The sequence below is a fragment of the Malus domestica genome, chromosome 02, assembly GCF_042453785.1.
Source record: "Malus domestica chromosome 02, GDT2T_hap1".
NCBI classification, from domain to species: domain Eukaryota; kingdom Viridiplantae; phylum Streptophyta; class Magnoliopsida; order Rosales; family Rosaceae; genus Malus; species Malus domestica.
This window is the reverse complement of record NC_091662.1, coordinates 11,398,197-11,416,758: the sequence shown is the minus strand read 5'-3', so window position 1 is coordinate 11,416,758 and position 18,562 is coordinate 11,398,197. Positions and strand designations below refer to the sequence as shown.

The window sequence follows — 18,562 nt, the reverse complement described above, 5'->3', positions numbered from 1 at the left end:
CGCGAATCTTGCTGTTCAATCACCACTCTCCACACGCACCATCAACTCCTCGGGTACCACATATAACTTTGCCAAAGATCTCTGACAAAATTTAGACGCGAGAATTTCGAAGTTCCAGCTACCCTACTATTACCCACAAGGGTAAAGGAACATCACCACTGCTTGACAACTGGAAAGTCCCTATGTGTGTCGACCTCCGTGTTCTGTGGCAAGACAGGCTGGCAAGAACGTCCAACCTTTACTCACATTCGAGAAAATACTCCCAACATAATTACTTTCTAAAAAACCGAAGCGGCACCGCTTTCCGAATCTCGAGAGCCAGATCCCTGACGGGATTGCTTGTTCGAAAACCGAAGAGGCACAGCTCTCAGAACTTCGAGAGCCAGATTTCCTTAGATAAAGCTTGTTTGTAATCTTCACACGCAACATTAGCTTTCCAGATACCACATACCACTTTTTCAAAGTGCTCTGACAAAGTTAAAACACATGAAGCTGGCAGCTCCCACTACATTGCTGTGACCAAGAAGGGTAAAGGAATAGCATTACTACTTGTTATTGGGAAATCCCTATATACATCGACCTCCCTCCTCAACGGACAGGCAAACCTGCAAAAATGCTCAACGCTTTCTCGCATTCGAGAATGCACCCTCAACATAACCTCTCGAAATACTCAGGTTTATTTCCCCCCGATAATACCTCAGCAAATAAGCCACACCAAGAACAAGAGTATCTCATATCATCAGGGTCGAAAGCAAGAGTATCCCATATCATGCTTTCTCCCTGTCCTTGTCTTCGTCCTTGTCCACACCTGCAGGACAAAGAGAAAGAGAGCAGTCAGTCGGAACCTGAAATCAAACCTCCAATCTGGAACTGACTGCCTGAGACCTTTGCCTGGTTGCTTACTTAGCATTGCTCTCGAGAACTCATCCTCAACTGCTGTCAAGGTCATGAATTCCACCGGCACATACCTCATGACAGTTGATCAGATATTGGCTCTTTACACTGAAGCTGCCAAGCGTGGATGAGTCACTATGAAGGAATGTTCTGAAGGACCATTTAAATGCAAAGGTTGCACACCACTTCTGCCATGCAAAAGATTGAAGCAGAAGGTTCAACGGTGAGCTGAAACAGATCACTACAGCACGACACCTTTCCATACCACATTCATTATTCCGTCAACAGCAAAAGTATCCCATATCATCAAGGTCGAACGTACTCTAGATTTGATGGACTTGTTTTGACCCTCAAATTCTTGAGTCGGCCTTATACTCTGAAGGGAACCAGAAAACCCTTCAGCACAGTTCAAGAATAAGCCTGTGGAAAGTTACTTCTTCAAAAGCAAAAGTATCTCATATCATCTCTTCTCCATTTGCTTCTCCTTATCCTGGCAGCTGAATGAGAGACAAGAGAAGGAGAACAATCAACCGGAAGCCAAAGTCGAACCTCCGATCCTGGTTTGCTTGCTTGGAAGTTTGACTGCTTACCTTGTCTGTCACCTCTTTCGGCAGATCTCCTAGCTCGGCGACTTGGGGGACTCATACTATAGGGTTTGTATCGTACTTGACCAAGCCCGAAACTACAAGTAAGCTTCAAGTGAAATTGATACATTACCTTGTGCATCTTCATCGGTTAAAGATACTTAGATGGAGGAAAAGTACTTCCAGAGAAGATGCCACATCTACATATGAGACAGATAAGGCACGTGAAAATGATACCACACTTCAGTACTTAGAAGTTTCGTGATTACTCAATGGCTTGGATCTTGCAAGTCCCCAACCGAGGAGCTTCCCTCACTCGGGAACTTAGGGGAGCACTGTTTGTACCATACTTGACCAATCCCGAAACTACTGAGCACCGGTCAACGTTATACCGTCAAGGACCCAAAAGAGCTTCCCTTCAACCAGGAGGCCAATCACAATGTGACACGTGTCGACATCAGAAGCCAATCACAGCTCAACACGTGTCAACACAGCTCAACACGTGTCAACATCAGAAGCCAATCACAACACGACACGTGTCAATGTTAGAACAAAACTAGAAACTCTCTTCTATAAATAGGGATCATTCTCCCACAATAATCTCTAATGTCATTTTGTACTAAACTATTCACTAGAACTCACAAAATGAGAGCTTGAACCTATGTATTTGTGTAAACCCTTCACAATTAATGAGAACTCCTCTACTCCGTGGACGTAGCCGATCTGGGTGAACCACGTACATCTTGTGTTTGCTTCCCTGTCCCTATTCATTTACGTACTTATCTTCACAAGTGATCGAAGCAACCAAGCGAAGGTCACAAACCTGACACTTTCTGTTGTACCAAAGTCCTCGCTGATTTTGTGCATCAACAAAGATCATTTGGCACAATTTGTAGGTCCAACTCGGGTCCAAGAGAAGCAGAATTTATACTAAAGAACACCAAGGGAGTTCATGGTTTTATGGGGGCATCAAGTGTGGAGAGGTTACCTGTCGAACAGGCTATCACCTCCACGGTCCAAGAGTACAAATCGATTTCCATCAACTGAAGTTTGATCTGCTTGTTTTTGCTTAAGCCCAGATGCTTCGCGCTGTGCTTGTATCCTAATTATATTTTCTTGGTTACATTATACAAAAGAATTCGTACTTATTTTGCCAAATGACATGCTTACCGATGTCTTTTTTTTGTTACAGAAAAAGAAATGCTTCATTAACAGAGGAAACTAGCGGAACAAGCCGCAGGAGTGCGAGACTAAACCCAGAAAATAGCAACAATAGGTGCTACAAAACACAAAGGACCATCACAAATGAGACCCAAACATAATGCCCCAGTAAAACAGAAATCTGAGCCCTAAGACATAAGCATAATATTTTCTTGCATACAGGAGCAGCCTCCGTTGCCGGCGCTAACCATGGGGTAATGACTATCCACACAATCGGCAAGATGCCGGATTATTGAACCGTAACTTTTCAGGCGTACCAGGTTCTACTCTCTTACAAGGCCTTCAAGGTAATGGGCAAACCACTTCTTAACCTTGGAATGTGACATCTTTTCCAGGCTAGGATCCCAATCATGAATTGTCCAGCTACACAATTAGGGGAAAGAGTTTAAGATTCATCAATATAAGATACCCACATTCCACGGTGCGTAGGCGAATTTTTACGTTTGCTCAAATGTGATTCTCAAAACAAACGGCAATAAATTGCACATACACGCCTGAACGACTAGCCAAAACATAGCTCTTACAAGATAAAAAAAATCAAATGATCTGCACTGCAAACTCTCACTCACCTGTATCTACTAATTACACGGTGTAAAAAGATCGTGATTGTCGCCTGGGCCATATTGATTCTTAAGCATGACCTTCGTCCTGACCCAAATGGTAAATAGTTATATGGCTTTGGCATTTCTTGAAGAGAACTGACACTAACGATATGTAGTGCATCATTCAGTGTCAATAACTTGATAGTAATGAAGAATGAAGTGTTTGTAGGTATGGGTTAGGTCAGTTGGCGGAGAAAGTGATCTTGCCCCGTTACAACCATGTTTAAATCCCTCTCTTTGTAGATTTGAGGGTTGTTGATCCTAAAAACTACCTAGCCTACGTGGCATGTAGACCTAGTAACTAATGAGCTAACTACGTCTTTCGGTTGAATGCAGGACGTGCCAACTCATCTGCCGAGTGAGGCTGGGGAGTAAAATGAATGTTGATGTGGTGTTGGGCATGCTGTCAAACACTTAGTGTGCTTGTTTTCATCAGCCAAACCATGTTGCTCACATGTCAACAAATATCGACATATGTCAAGCAATTTGATGTGTGATATTGAGAGAGTTTGTCTAATGTTGTTGTTGACCTGAAAAACTACCAAGCCTATGTGGTGCGCTGGCCAAGTAACTAGTGAGTTAACTACGTCCTTCGGTTGATGCGGGGCGTGCCAACTCGTCGGCCGAGCTTGGCCGATGAGTAAAATATGTTGATGTTGCATTGGGTGCACTGCTGACTTCTCGATCTTGCGATTGCAACTGAGGAAGGAACACTCTCGGCCTTTGGGTTCTAGAGCTTGAAGACAAGGCTGCTAGTTATGCGAAGTTCAATATCAAATTCGGTTTTCAATGTGTTGAATGTGGTAACTTGTAACACCTTACTTCGCCGAGAAAGCTAATGAGATGACCTCTGCCAATAAGGATTCGAAAATCTTTCTCGATCGAGACTTGGATAGATAACCAGTCAGTTCTGTCGCAGTGCTGTTTATCCAAATTTAAGGTGCTTCACGGTCGGCTGATTCTACTGCAACAGTGCTGTTTATCCAAACTGAAGATGTTTGCCGGTTGCCTTCACAGTGCTGTTTATCCAAACTGAAGATGCGTTGGCGGAAAAAGAAAATAAAAATCTCAAGGTTGTTGAGAGGTTTCGTGTAGAGCAAGGATTTGCGCATAGCAGTTTGTGTGTTGAATTGGAGGGCTTTTCCCGTTGCCACTGCGTCTGTATTTATAGGGTTGATGTACTCGCTTGGCACGTCTAAATAATTTTGTAGTCCAACTGCAACTCAATTTCTCGGAACCGAAATTAATCAGAGTCAGAGACCAAGGCATATCTTTCAGATAGATGTTCGTGATTTTCGAAACCTCATAAAAGCCTATCAAAATAAAAGTCTTCTTATCATCATAGCCTAGCCTAGCTAGACTTGTCATCATTATCCAAGACCATTATTTTCATTATCCTTACATCCCATGCATTAGACCTGGTATTCATGTTGTGTTTTCCATGTTCGTGTCGTTTTCATGTCATACCTGATATCTTAATGGGTTGTGTCGTATAACACCCGTTAAAATAAACGGGACCCGACCCGAAATCGACCCGATAATATTAACAGGTAATATGACCCGACCCGTTATCCGTTAAGGAAACTATATTTTAAACCAATAAATAATCAAATGAAAAACATAATACTAAATAAGTATATACATACCATATTGTCACATCCAAAACATAAAAACACATTTTTCTTTTACGTATATTTTCACTTACCCAAAGTCTTTAATAGTTTTTTAATTAATGTAGAAGTGTAAAAAAAATATAGAAAAAATATATAAACATTCGTAATGACAAGCTTTACAACTTTCATGAAGAGCTTAGCTTCGAAATTCGTCACTATAATCATATAAATCATAGATCAAAATTTAACCGTTGATTGTTGTTTAAATTTACTCTTCATTGTTCTCATCAAATTTTATTTTTTCAGATTTTCTTTTTTGAAAACTTGATCTATTAGAGGATGCAGGAAGATGAACAGTTTGGATCGTTGATATTATATTCAGAGTTTTACGGTTAGTGAAAATATTGCTTGATGTTTATAAAGTTTCTATAAACTATATGACATTGACTCATATTTCAGTTAATCGTAAATATTGAAACGTGATATCAAAGATCTGAACCGTTCATCTTCTTACATTTGCCAGATGATCATGTTTTCAAAAAAGAAAATTTTAAAAATGAAATTCAATAAGAAGAATAAAGCGTAAATGACAATCGACAGTTAAATATAAATTTAAGGTTTATGAATTATAGTGTTGGATTTCGAAGCTGACCCCTTCATGAAAGTTGTAAAGTTTGTCACTATGAGTGATTGTATAATTTTTTTTACATTTTTTACACTTCTACAATAATTATTATTAATTTTATTAATTTTTCCCTCAAATAAAAAACATTATTCATGAAGGTTTGGAGGATTTTAAAAATCTAAATGATTAACCATTATCTACTCGTGGAGGAATAATGATGAATCACGAGTGTTTATATATTCTTTCACATTTGTATGTATGTCTTCTTAGTTTTTGCTTATCTAAATATTATATTAGTTTTTTTGGACAACAACATGTTAAATAAAATTTATCCTAATAATGATAATAAGGAACTCTCATAATAAAAATAAATAATAACTAAAACTTTTTTTTTTTAAACTTATATAGAATAATAATACAAAACTATATATTTAATATTGAATATATTGTATATATTAATATGGCTATTGTATTTTATAATAAATCTTTTAGTAATTAAACTTTAAAATTATCAAAATAAAATTTTTCTTAACGGGATACCCACGTGTTACCCGCATGTATACCCGTTAAGAACCCGTTATTAACGAGTTCTTAACGGATCACCCGATAATGACCCGATAAGTTATCGTGTTGACCCGAAACCCGTTATTTTCGTGTCGTGTTAGAAACTGCCGGGTCTACCATGCATGCATAAAAAAACAAAATATCATGGTTGATAGTATTGCATTATCTGCAAAACCATCCTGTTACCATCACATCACCTTATTTTGATTACTCCAATCTGGCATCCTCATCTTGCACTAATATCTATGCCAATCTATATCCATTTGCCAACACTGCAGTAACGTATTAGGACTCTTGATAAAATACTCTGATGCTCTAATCCTCCGCACGTCTGAATCCCAAATTAAATTGAACTGTACTGCTCGCTTTCAAGTTGGAGATATAATTCGCATCTCATCTTGTACAAGAAAATATCAAGATATTTCACCATTAAAAGATAATATCATGATTAAAGTCACAAGATATCCTTCAATAATAATTATCTTAACCATTCTGTCGTCCAACGTTTGAGAGTTATGTTCATCAACGGCCTTGATCGCACAAACCGATAGTGTAAAATTGGGTCCAAACTGTTGTAGACGCAACCTGTTAAGATATGCCTAGCAGACATTACGTTAAACATTTGGTAGGCACAAAGACCTCCGTACCAAACATTCGGAAGGTCCTTAAAAGACTTTTACATGTATATTTTCCAGATTCCAGATGATCCTAGGGCCACCTTAATCTCTATGCACGTACGCCCATGTTTATCATGCACATATATCATATTCGAATGCTTGGTAATTTTCACTTGATTTGTAAAGACAAATTTAGATAGAACTAGAAAATAAGCCCACGCGTTGCAGCGGGAACCACTGTTTCAAGCGTAAGTGCATGACTAAGACACATTTAACCTGAATAAATTCAACACAATCATGAATGAACAGAGAGACACATGAGTAAATGAGGTCAATAAAATAAGCAGCTTGGCTTTTATATACATTCAATTGAGCTAACATGTAAAGACATTGCACAATTAGTAGGAAGAAACTGAACATTCTTGATCACAAAGACATCGTTGCCAAAAAAGTTCTGTTTCCATAAGAAACAAAAGCAACATGAAGTTCACACATATTTTGCTTCAGCAACTAATAAAAAATATAGAAAGTGTTCAGTACTTGTTCAAGTAGCTAATTTTCCAAGCACAAATGTTCAAAGCCAATAATATGCAGAAGCCCTGTTTCCATATGAAACAGAAGAAACAGAAGCAACATGCAATTCACACATATTTTGCCCCTGCAATTAAGACGGCAAAATATGTCCTACAGGCTAGGCACCTATTTTAGCACTTACCAAAAACTGCAAAAGTGTTCTGTTCTTGTTTGAGCAGCTAAGTTGTCAAGCACAGATGTTCAAACCTAAAAAGGAGGTAAAAAACAGAATCACACCCTCAAATGCACCAATGCAGATAACACACTAATGCCCCTTCACACAAACTGCAGGCCAAGATGCGCAAAAAACATTTGCATATTCCTTGAAGGTTTCTAGGCCTTTGTTATATTATGTATTAAGAACCAAACTTTATCCCCCAACACTAAATTTGTTGGAGTCACAATCCCATTGCAAGGGTTGTAAAACTCAAAAGCTTATTGTCCAAAACCAAAACAATTTGTACCATTTACATGCATGTGCAACATATGCCTTACACTGGAAAAACATCTAAAATCAAATACAAATTTATAAATCACGTACAGATTTTGTTTTACATTTTTATAATCAAGTAGCAATAGCAAGTAAAATTACAAACTTTCAAAAACCTGAGAGTAGAAATTAAGATGTAAAGATATCCCGAAACATACAACATACTGTATAGAAGCTAACAGTAAAAGTTTGTGAAGCAAACTGCGGCATGAGCGTCCTCTTGAACAAATTGGAGGTACTTTAGCCTCAGTTCCTCCTCCTCTGTCAAAACAATTACAAAAACATAGTAGCTTAACTAAAAAATGCATGATGAAATATATAGTTTTCATGCAGAGAAAGAGAGTACTTTAATTTTTTTTTATATAATATGAGACAACTATAATAATATACCTAGCATTATATCTTAGGTACATGTATAATAATACACAATTTGATGCGTGCCTAAGTAAATCTTTTAGGATTGTCAACTGGCTAAAACATATTAGAAAATAATCAAAAGAAAGCACTTTTGGTTTTTTAACTATTATAAACAATGGAAATTAGTATGACAGTACCAAACTAAATCCCAATTAAGACAAAAGGCCTGCTTGACCAAGTTTAATAAACCAACATACTGAGGCGGTAATGCCAACAGGCACATAAATAGGAAGATTTGCAGCAGCCTTTCTGGAATAGCAACAGCTCAAACTACTTGAAGCTACAATAATGAAGGGGTGAATTTAACTAATTTTACTCAGTTATAAGCATATCAAAACTGCAGGAGGGGGGGGAGAGTTAGAGTTAGATAGAGGGGGGAATTTTTTACAGTAATTATGGCTTACATTCTTGATTTTCTCTTGATGACTTGCACGTTAAAAAGTCAAGGGTCCAGAAAAACTTCAAAACGATAAATAAGAAATTATGTCCATATCATATAACGTGGTAAGGAAAGAAGCAATGCAAAACAGTCTCTAAGAACCAAGTTGGCATCCAAAGGCACCTCAACAGTCTCAAGAATTTTGTTCCAAGTATAGTCTATCTTTTATTTTCAAAATGAAACATCTACCAAGTAAATGATAACATAAAGTATCATTTTCAATCGACAGAATTTTTTAATCGAACCCATATCTATATATATATATATATATATATATATGTATGTATGTATATGTGCACGTAGAAAAATCAACTATTTCCCTAGTACTAACAAAATTAGTAGTGTATATATGTAACATATATATATATAACTACACTTTTGGATTTGGAGGAGGAAGCAACTATACCCTGAATATATCCAAGGCTAATGAAAAACTTGACTTGTTTGTTAGTCAGTTCTTTGCTCAAATTTCTCTCATTATATGTTCTTGAACCTGGACCCATGCTGACACACCCCGTCCCGAAGGAGGGCATGTTGGCCGTCACGTGAGAGTGACGTAACCATTTGCGCAGTACGGAAGCTTTAAGATACAATTTATAAGTTGATACACCCGAAGGTGAGTCCTAATTTTGTCCAATCTGTCAGAACACCGTCGAATTCCTCGTAGTCACCACACCTTTGTGATTCCTGAACCTGGAGGGGCGCAAAACCAAAATTGAGTGGGTCAGTAAAACAATTCTTTTCCAAATCCAAACATTTCTCAAAACGTTGTAACCCCTCTCCGTAAAACCTGTATACTTTCCCAGAAATGTAAAATATAAATATACATATATATTCTCAAAACTTCATTTTTACTATCTCAACATTATCTCTTTATCAATCATGACATGCCATGTCATCTCAACATTTCTCATATTAATTATGCCATGCCACAACATCTCAACAGTAATAAGGTATGAATGCATCAACATAATCATATCAGGTGCAAGAAAGTAATCAACCGTAGGCCCTCTAATAGCCCTATACGGTTGAACCTAGAGCTCAAAATCTATCATTATCACTCTACCGGAGTCACCTCTGTGACCCGTCCGGCCTTCTGCACACAAGTTACGCTCTAGTGCTTCTCATAAATCATCTGTGCACATAATCTAAGGTCACCCACCAGTCGGAATCTCACTAACACTCTCGCGACTGGTCTGTCGTACCCACTCCGCGTGGACTGTACGACTAGCATCTACTTGGATCCAAGGCGAGCGTGCGATGCGGTGAATACTATAAGCACTAAACCATGGTGCAGGATTTGAGCTCAATATATATCATCATCATCATAACAGTAATTAAATACTCATCTGTGCGTCCACCGCACCATTTCATACATATGCATCATAAATCAATTCTTACCTGTGCGTCCACCGCACCAATTCATACATATGCATCATATATTAATTCATGCATGGCATTTCAACTCACATTTCTATATACTTTTCATATCAATTCTATGCATGGTATTTCACTTCCCGTTTTTCCACATAACTCATATGCATTTCATTTTAAACATAATTTCATGCATTTTCAATTTCTGGGAAAACGTTAAGTATATATATATATACGGAAAACAAAACTGCCCACTCACCTGGAGTTCATCCAACAACTCCCTAGCACCACACATCAAGGCGTCACGACGATCGCCGCCTAGAATAGTAATCAAATCCAACCTCAGAATTCATATCGATAGAATATTTAACTTATATAAAATACGTCACTACGTAGTTCGATCCGGAAGATCTGCCACTCAGATTTTAAATCCATAACTTCCAGAGGTCCACATTATACCTCTAGGACAACATCCTAAAATTTCATTACCATCCAACGGTTGGATTTCCGTCAATTTCCAAAACTAAGTGACGGTTAACATTTTATATTATGGACTTAAAATTCCAATTCCGGAAGATCCGTAACTCGGATTCCCAATCCGTAAGTTCCAATAATCCTCAAATATTACGTATTATAACGTATCAAAGTTTGGTGATGATCCAACGGTCGGATCATCAATTCACATTTTCACCTAAATGTGAAAACTATAAAACGTTATTTGAACACCTAACCAACAATCTTCAATAACTTTCTCATACGGTGTTCAATTTAGGTATATGAATATACCACAGTGATCTACTCGACGTCACGGACGTCGATATATTTTTAAAATAATTTTATTTTTATTTTTTATTTTTACTGTAGCACCTTCTTCTTCCTTGGGTCGCCGGACTGGTTTTTCCGGCGGCCGTTTTCCGGGCAGTTTTTCAAATTGCCATAACTTTGTCATTTCTCAACGAAATCAAGTGATTCAAAAACTAAAGTTGTAGCCCTTGAAGAGACAAAGAGAATGGTACCTTGCAAAACACCTAGTTCGCCGTGGTTTGGCCGGAAACTGCCTCGAAATCCTCGGAGGTCGCCGGAAACTGGGTATTTTTCAAATGAGTATAACTTCTTCAATACTCAACGAAATTGAGTGAAACAAAAAGGAAAGTTGTAGTACTTGACGAGACGAAGAGATTGATACCTACCTAGACTCCTAACTCGCCGGGTATTCGCCGGAAAACGCCTCGAAAGCTCCGGCCAAACTTTGAGCTTGTCGATCTCCGTGTTCTTACGTCCAAAAACTTCCAACGAAGCACTCCGAGCTTCCTTGGGACCTCACTAAGCTCGCTGTGATCTTGTTTTAGCCTAAAACGTAGTCATTTAGAAGATCATGAACAGTGCTCTTCCACGGGGAGTTTAGAATCTAGGTTTTCCGAAGTAAAACTTACCTGAAATTGGTGTCTACGTGATCGTGGAAGTTCCAGGAGTCCAAATGTGGTCTTAAACTTGACGTTGGTATAGATTTAGGGTGGTTTTGGTGGTGGTCCGTGTGAGTTCGAAGGAGAGAGACAGAGAGAGTGAGAAATCGTGAAGGAGGAGAGAGAAAGACAGTGAACGGGAAATGAGGAGGGTTTTGAGGGATGTGGGGATCCCACGTGGTCCTTATTCCAATCTCCAAACACCAAACTTTAACATTTTAACCTAAAAATCTAAGTTCCATCCTTATTAAATTCCATTTTATTTTCAAACTTAGGAACCTAGATAATTAGCAACCTGAGCTTCACAAATTTAGTATTTCTTAAGGGCAATTTCGTCCATTCACAGCCACGAATATAATAATTTGGAACGGGCTGTGACAATCTTCCCTCCTTATAGAATTTCGTCCCCGAAATTCCAGCAACCAACCAATTCATCAACACTTATACCAACCTCGGTAAGTTTCTTTCATCCGATTCTTTTTCTCCCACGTAATTTTCTTCCACTGAATGATTCCTTCACAAAACTTTTACCATTTACTCTATCTTAACTCTCAGGACCTTCTTTTTCCAATCCAAATTCTACTTTTCTAAGGTGAACACTTCTAAAATATAAAACCATTTGCCTTATATACTCGATTAGTGGCATATCCATCTGTTGATGTCTTTTGTCATTCCTGGTTACTTTTAGGTTAACTTAATCACCTGAATACTTTGAGGAGACTCATCCATAGTCTCAGGGTCTACTAAAACTCTTTCTCGATCGAATCTTTCTCTACCCAGAAATATTCCATTCACAAGTCAACAAAACACACACATGACACACTTCATGAACCTTATGGCTTCACTTCGGAAACTGCGCAACCAACATACTTAAGAAACTTAGCAGTTCCGTAATCCAATTCTCTTTCCATTTCCGTTTCGAAACAGAAAATAGCTGTCTCAATCCAAAGGTTTATTTCTTTCTGCCTCAATCTGCTGACCAATAAAAATGTCGAATGGTATGATAAACCTTATTACTTTCGGAATATTGCAGAAGTTGAACAGTGAACTTCGTCCAATATTTGCTTGCTTCAAATCCTCAGCATTAGGCACATACTTTTTGTTTTCTTGTATCCACATACCATTTGAGTCTCGAGTACGACCTTACCAAAAGGCCTAACTTGAAACTTAGCAAGTATAACTTCTTCTCGATCTTTCATTCTTAACTTTACTTTAGTTGATTTCCAATCCACAAGAAGATAATCTTGGCAAGCGTACCAGATATTAATTCTTACTGCAGTCTTCTTATCAAGTGCTTCAGCTAGAACAAACTTTACGATCACCCTGATCGTACAATCATGTTCATTAAGCAATACAATTCACTTTCGCTGCCTCATATCAAAATCCTTCCAAGTAATGGATATTGAAGACTCTTTTGATTTGTAAAATCTTGCATTCCCACTAAAATATAATGTCTCCATAACTTCACAGCAAGGATGGTAATCGTGACTTCCAAATCACTAGTAGGGTAATTCATCTCATGAGGTTCCATTTATCGTGAAACGTATGCAATCACCCTAACATTTGCATCAACATGCATCCAATACCATTCAAGAAACATCACTAAAAATTTATGATTACCATTATTCTCTGGGAATACCAAAATACGTGCATGAGTGAGGAAATACTTCAGTTGTTGAATCCTTTGCTTACAATTCCTTCCCACTCATACACAACCTCTTTTCTCATCAGTCTCGTTAATGACAAAGCAATGACTAAAAATTCTTTCACAACCATCCAAAATAGCCTGGTAAGCTAAGAAATTCCAAATCTCAATTACGACTCGTGGTTGTTCCAAATTCTCAATTTCTGCTATCCTTTAAGGATTCACTTGAATACCTTAAGTAGACATAACAAATTTTAGAATGCCACTTGATCCATTTAACTTTAGCTTTTGCTAAACTTAGCATACAACTAACGTTCTCTCAATCTTTGCTTCATTGACTTAATACGTTTACATACTCTGCTCTGGCTCAGAATATGCCAGAATATCTTCAATGGAAATGATATCAATTTATCAAGGCATTATTGGAATACTTCATCCAATAACTCATAAAACAGCATGAGTATCCATATAGCATCACCATAGTTCATAAAACAATCTTAAGAACAACGTCGCTCATAATCTTTAATTGGTAATAACCAGACCTCAATTCAATCTTTGAATCTTCGCAATTACTTCTGAGCTGGTTAAATAAACATCAGTACATCACCATGGATAACGGTTCTCAATCGTTACCCGACTCCATTGTCTATAATCAATGAACAGTCTCAAGATCCATTTTCTTCCTCACCAACAAACTGGGGCTCCTCAAAAGTGTTGTACTAGGTTGAATAAAACTTTTATCAACCAATTCTCTCAACTGAATTTCCAATTCCCTTAACTCATCATGAACCAATCTTTAACATAAATTTATACCTGGCAACAAATCAATAATGAACCTCATATCTCTGCCTGAAGACAATCCAGGTATACTTTCAGAGAAGACATCAAGAAAAGTCTAACTCTTTCGACATTATTCACACTACTCCAAACAACATCATTTAGCACCACATGAGCTAAGTATTTTTGACAGCCTTTCAAAACAATCTCTTTGCTTTCACAGCATAAATAATGGCTGAACTCACTTCACTTTGCATACTTACAAAAGTAATCTCTGGTCATCCAGATCGATGGAAAGTGACTGGTTTCCCGTAACAATCCATTTAGTCACAATTATAACCAACCACTCTAATGGAAATAATTTAACCGACACAATACATACTTTATTAATACTGAACATTCTAAATAAGTACAACATTAACATAAAATAACCTACCGGTTTGCTTGCTTAACGAATCCACGAATGAGTTATTAATATTACGGTCTGCAGCCCGCAATACTGATAAATCATCGTTGTCTCGATAAGTAGGCAACCACTCACAAAGATATAACATTACTATTTTGTCACTCAATGCAAAATACATACACTCGTCTCAACTACATTTATTTACCACTCTCTAGGTAATATCATACATAATAAGAAATATATCAGCCGAAGTCAACTAGAATGACCAATACGGTTGATTCAACTCTTATCTCAATAATACGTCGGCCGGATCCACTCCGCGTGGTCGGTACGGCCGAGCCTATAACTCACTAATTTCTCATGTGTCAATCGAATCCACTTCTCATGGTCTGTACAGCTGAACATATAACTCATCAAATCTCTCTGTACTCACGGTCAATCCGACCAAACTACTAAGTCCATAACTCTGCTGAATCGACACTATGATATCATGGAAAATTATTGAGTACAACTGATTCTAGGGACGATTCACAACTCTGTGTCCCTTCTGTTCACATAAACACATTCATTAATTTCACATTTCCCAAAGTGTTAATTTTGTACCTGCTGCACAAAGTACATTTCCTTTACTCGAGACACCTTGTCTCAAATATCTGGGATTACCAGTATATCCATCACTTTTACTCTGACCAGCGACATTAAAACCTCAGCTGGAAGAATTAACTCTAGCTTCACTTCTTTCGAAGCTCTGAATCCTTCGATATTCTTGATATGACGAATCATTAACTTTATTGTCTTCTTTTAATTCCCATTCTTTTCTTATTCTTCTTTATTCTCGTTGCTCATGTTCTCAGAGTCCTCAAGGCTCAACAACATCTAGCATACTCCTGATAAGAACTACAATGGATAGTGGTCACCCAAAATACCACTTCCCTTTTTGCCACCCAGCTTAAAACAACATAACACCTCCACCAAATTAACAACAATATCTGGATGGAACGAGGCAAGTCTGAAAACTTTCTATAATATCCCTCGATCATCACCTTCCTTATCTCATATTTGTAAACTCTTGTTTACTACCATCAATAAATGCCGGAGGGATAAACTTTTCCTAAAAAAATTTTAAATCGGCTGATTCCTCTGGTGACAACAATTAACATTCCTGTTTCCACCAGGATGCAAATTCATACCCAAAACCAGGTAGTCGTCTCGACCCACCTGTCAGAAGGAAATTTCCTTTGACTTGCATAATCTGAAACATCTTTTCCAATTGGTTAAACCGTCACTCCGCTCCCTCAGGTTCATCATTTCATAAGGTGATTCAAATTCAACTCATAACCCGTCTTAAAATGTCCATTTTGATAATATACTGAATCACCATAATAATAGTTTCCCCCAAACCGCTAAATCAGGGAGACTAAATTCCTCTAACTACGTGGTTTGCTACGAGGCGGTGTAGTTCTGACAGAATTCACTAGAACTTCTCAAAATGTCCAAGATTGCAACCATGCTCTGATACCAACTGACACACCCCGTCCCGAAGGAGGGCATGCTGGCCGTCACGTGAGAGTGACGTAACCATTTGCGCAGTACGGAAGCTTTAAGATACAATTTATAAGTTGATACACCCGAAGGTGAGTCCTAATTTTGTCCAATCTGTCAGAACACCGTCGAATTCCTCGTAGTCACCACACCTTTGTGATTCCTGAACCTGGAGGGGCGCAAAACCAAAATTGAGTGGGTCAGTAAAACAATTCTTTTCCAAATCCAAACATTTCTCAAAACGTTGTAACCCCTCTCCGTAAAACCTGTATACTTTCCCAGAAATGTAAAATATAAATATACATATATATTCTCAAAACTTCATTTTTACTATCTCAACATTATCTCTTTATCAATCATGCCATGCCATGTCATCTCAACATTTCTCATATTAATTATGCCATGCCACAACATCTCAACAGTAATAAGGTATGAATGCATCAACATAATCATATCAGGTGCAAGAAAGTAATCAACCGTAGGCCCTCTAATAGCCCTATACGGTTGAACCTAGAGCTCAAAATCTATCATTATCACTCTACCGGAGTCACCTCTGTGACCCGTCCGGCCTTCTGCACACAAGTTACGCTCTAGTGCTTCTCATAAATCATCTGTGCACATAATCTAAGGTCACCCACCAGTCGGAATCTCACTAACACTCTCGCGACTGGTCTGTCGTACCCACTCCGCGTGGACTGTACGACTAGCATCTACTTGGATCCAAGGCGAGCGTGCGATGCGGTGAATACTATAAGCACTAAACCATGGTGCAGGATTTGAGCTCAATATATATCATCATCATCATAACAGTAATTAAATACTCATCTGTGCGTCCACCGCACCATTTCATACATATGCATCATAAATCAATTCTTACCTGTGCGTCCACCGCACCAATTCATACATATGCATCATATATTAATTCATGCATGGCATTTCAACTCACATTTCTATATACTTTTCATATCAATTCTATGCATGGTATTTCACTTCCCGTTTTTCCACATAACTCATATGCATTTCATTTTAAACATAATTTCATGCATTTTCAATTTCTGGGAAAACGTTAAGTATATATATATATACGGAAAACAAAACTGCCCACTCACCTGGAGTTCATCCAACAACTCCCTAGCACCACACATCAAGGCGTCACGACGATCGCCGCCTAGAATAGTAATCAAATCCAACCTCAGAATTCATATCGATAGAATATTTAACTTATATAAAATACGTCACTACGTAGTTCGATCCGGAAGATCTGCCACTCAGATTTTAAATCCATAACTTCCAGAGGTCCACATTATACCTCTAGGACAACATCCTAAAATTTCATTACCATCCAACGGTTGGATTTCCGTCAATTTCCAAAACTAAGTGACGGTTAACATTTTATATTATGGACTTAAAATTCCAATTCCGGAAGATCCGTAACTCGGATTCCCAATCCGTAAGTTCCAATAATCCTCAAATATTACGTATTATAACGTATCAAAGTTTGGTGATGATCCAACGGTCGGATCATCAATTCACATTTTCACCTAAATGTGAAAACTATAAAACGTTATTTGAACACCTAACCAACAATCTTCAATAACTTTCTCATACGGTGTTCAATTTAGGTATATGAATATACCACAGTGATCTACTCGACGTCACGGACGTCGACATATTTTTAAAATAATTTTATTTTTATTTTTTATTTTTACTGTAGCACCTTCTTCTTCCTTGGGTCGCCGGACTGGTTTTTCCGGCGGCCGTTTTCCGGGCAGTTTTTCAAATTGCCATAACTTTGTCATTTCTCAACGAAATCAAGTGATTCAAAAACTAAAGTTGTAGCCCTTGAAGAGACAAAGAGAATGGTACCTTGCAAAACACCTAGTTCGCCGTGGTTTGGCCGGAAACTGCCTCGAAATCCTCGGAGGTCGCCGGAAACTGGGTATTTTTCAAATGAGTATAACTTCTTCAATACTCAACGAAATTGAGTGAAACAAAAAGGAAAGTTGTAGTACTTGACGAGACGAAGAGATTGATACCTACCTAGACTCCTAACTCGCCGGGTATTCGCCGGAAAACGCCTCGAAAGCTCCGGCCAAACTTTGAGCTTGTCGATCTCCGTGTTCTTACGTCCAAAAACTTCCAACGAAGCACTCCGAGCTTCCTTGGGACCTCACTAAGCTCGCTGTGATCTTGTTTTAGCCTAAAACGTAGTCATTTAGAAGATCATGAACAGTGCTCTTCCACGGGGAGTTTAGAATCTAGGTTTTCCGAAGTAAAACTTACCTGAAATTGGTGTCTACGTGATCGTGGAAGTTCCAGGAGTCCAAATGTGGTCTTAAACTTGACGTTGGTATAGATTTAGGGTGGTTTTGGTGGTGGTCCGTGTGAGTTCGAAGGAGAGAGACAGAGAGAGTGAGAAATCGTGAAGGAGGAGAGAGAAAGACAGTGAACGGGAAATGAGGAGGGTTTTGAGGGATGTGGGGATCCCACGTGGTCCTTATTCCAATCTCCAAACACCAAACTTTAACATTTTAACCTAAAAATATAAGTTCCATCCTTATTAAATTCCATTTTATTTTCAAACTTAGGAACCTAGATAATTAGCAACCTGAGCTTCACAAATTTAGTATTTCTTAAGGGCAATTTCGTCCATTCACAGCCACGAATATAATAATTTGGAACGGGCTGTGACACATGCGCTTGTACTCTTCACAGG

The 18,562-nt window shown here is 38.2% G+C and overlaps 2 long non-coding RNA genes across 2 annotated transcripts; both read right to left on the bottom strand.

Annotated features, from left to right (window-relative positions):
• Positions 1-7,192: 7,192 nt before the first annotated feature.
• On the bottom strand, positions 7,193-9,039 carry LOC139192727 (uncharacterized). Its single transcript, XR_011577083.1, has 2 exons — positions 7,942-9,039; positions 7,193-7,500 (listed from the first exon to the last, which is right to left on the bottom strand). It is a non-coding gene; the product is annotated as an uncharacterized lncRNA (long non-coding RNA).
• A 176-nt stretch (positions 9,040-9,215) lies between these two features.
• On the bottom strand, positions 9,216-18,406 carry LOC139192726 (uncharacterized). The gene is made up of 7 exons (XR_011577081.1): positions 18,130-18,406; positions 17,713-18,046; positions 16,956-17,014; positions 11,447-16,015; positions 11,030-11,363; positions 10,273-10,331; positions 9,216-9,332 (listed from the first exon to the last, which is right to left on the bottom strand). It is a non-coding gene; the product is annotated as an uncharacterized lncRNA (long non-coding RNA).
• Between the last annotated feature and the right edge of the window lie 156 nt (positions 18,407-18,562).